Source organism: Oncorhynchus masou, chromosome 32 (assembly GCF_036934945.1).
Source record: "Oncorhynchus masou masou isolate Uvic2021 chromosome 32, UVic_Omas_1.1, whole genome shotgun sequence".
Lineage (NCBI taxonomy): Eukaryota > Metazoa > Chordata > Actinopteri > Salmoniformes > Salmonidae > Oncorhynchus > Oncorhynchus masou.
In genome coordinates this window covers 42332853-42335283 of record NC_088243.1, presented here as the reverse complement: position 1 = coordinate 42335283, position 2431 = coordinate 42332853, and positions in this window count along the sequence as shown.

Here is a 2431-nt window from a genome sequence, read left to right as displayed (position 1 = left end):
AAATTAGATCAACCCTATAACAGCCACTATAGTGTTATGGAATAGGTTAGGTAGTTTACACTGCACGCTTTAGCTCACTACCACTACCACACTCTATTCCCCCCAGGGGGCAGCTGCCAGCACCCAGGTCCAAGTGTTGTTCTGCAAAGCTTTGATCAGGACATGTTCTGCAAATTAAGGTGATCATCAGTGAGTGTCCCAGCTGGCAGAGCTGTGAGGCTGCTGGGTTTCGCCTGTTTGTAGTTTTCCTTTTTTGTATGTGTTTGTTTCTGCCACCATCTGAACATAATCGGCTTGGGCTCTCTGACCCAAAGGAGTCAACTGGCCCTGGACCTAAGGTAAGGTTACTGTCTCCATGGACACATGTGCATCCAACACGGTCCTCTCAAACGCTGATTTCTCACATAGATGCACACATTCATTCAGGTTACAGACCATGTAACTAGGCCTAGGACCTCTAATCTAAGTGAGCGCAACAATATCCGTAGGCTAGTTATTGGTTATCGTAACAATAGACCTAATAACTCAAGCCTGATAATGCAGTTTTTCTATATTCAATATATTGTCATGGATACAGTCTTGTTTAAGTAAAACAATGGTGAGTGCAGCATTCAGTCTGGGCTACCTTTGTCTGTGAACCAGCCAGACCTGTCTAAGAGTCTGAAACTGTGTGTGTGTGTGTGTGTGTGTGTGTGTGTGTGTGTGTGTGTGTGTGTGTGTGTGTGTGTGTGTGTGTGTGTGTGTGTGTGTGTGTGTGTGTGTGTGTGTGTGTGTGTGTGTGTGTGTGTGTGTGTGTGTGCGTGTGTGTGTGTGTGTGCGTGTGTGTGTGTGTGTGTTTCACTGTCAGACCTATTTGGATGGCTCGGGACAGCTGGATGGACTGTGAGCCACTGGGAAGACCAGGACAAGAGAGCGGCTGTTATGTCTATGTCTCTCTAACACATGCTGCATGGAGCAGGGGGGATTTGTGTAGCTAAAGCTGAAGCAGGCCAATAGGATAAACAAGTGTGGAATGCTGTGAGAGGCAGAGTGACCCCCTTGGGTCCATGCCAGACAGAGACATTAAAAAAGGCATTGTTGTTTCAGGGGTTATGGTTCAATCTTCCATAGCCGGGTTAAACCAGAATGAACGCTGCGTTCACAATTGAAGTAAAGTAAAACAATGGTTGTCTGCTTTAACCATGGTATCTATCTGTGCTCTGTCCAAACATGCAGTACTGTATATAGCCTGTGTGTTGTTTGCAAGTCATGCTTTGCTGGCCACTGCGACTTGTTCTTGGATGTTACTTAATTCGTTTTTTAGAATTTGTTCAACGGTGATTGATAGCATGGATTATAAAGTATTCCTGGTGTCACGATCATATTGGAGGTCTAAATAAAGCTGGTGCCATTACTTCTTTCAACAGGTCAGCCAATCAGAGGTGTCGGAGCAGTTCTCCTTTAGCCTGTGTAGAAAGAGGATGGGTTTGGATGTCCGGGGTCATATGCAACAGTGATGTAACTTGTTTATTTTCAGCTAGCACACGCCACGGACACACACATGCAAACACATACATATTATTGTGCTTTAATACACAATAAATCATTCAAATAAATAAAGTATAAATCAATACAATTAATTATTTATAAATCCATTGCCTAAATGAGCAATCATTATGCACAAATAATGGACACTAATGCTCATAATGATGTATAAAGACATTAACCTATTTTAACCTGCTTGTGCCCCACCTCTATTCTCTGCTCCAGTCAAGGGGTTGCGTCACTCGCCCTCCTCCCTTTCCTAGTGTGGTCAGTATATGACAACTGTTGCATTGCTAACCACACACACACACACACACACACTGTTGCCAAATAGTGACAAATGACTGTAGATGATTGTTTCGGAGGAAAGGCAGAGTGAGGTAAGACAACGATGAGGTTTATGTGTTGCTGGGGAAGAGAGGGAAGAGGGAGATAGAAAGTCATGGTCATTAATACTAGAAGTCTCCATTCCATCAGCAGCAGCTGTTTATCACGCTGTAAGTTGGAGTGCACCAACATTGCATCACACACGGCTCTGGCTCCAGCACCCCAGCCACCGGCTCTGCCCAGCTCCGTGTTAAATATTTAGGCAGACGACAACATCAAAAGAGCATTGTAAGAAAGAAAAATACAAAATAAATGAAATAATGCCACAGCAGTGCTGAATCAGAGCTTAAACTGCAAAAGTAAAAGCATTAGTTGATACTCAACACATAAACACAGCAACATGATATCCAAAATGTCCTTTGCAATGTTTCTACCTTCTGTAGACATTGTATCACAGGGATTCTAGACATCAACATCCACCCACCCACCTAAGCAGCAACACGACTTCACCCAAACTTCCCACCGGCCTCATCTGCTAACAGACATCAGAGGCATTCCAACTCATCTGACACTCGTCGAA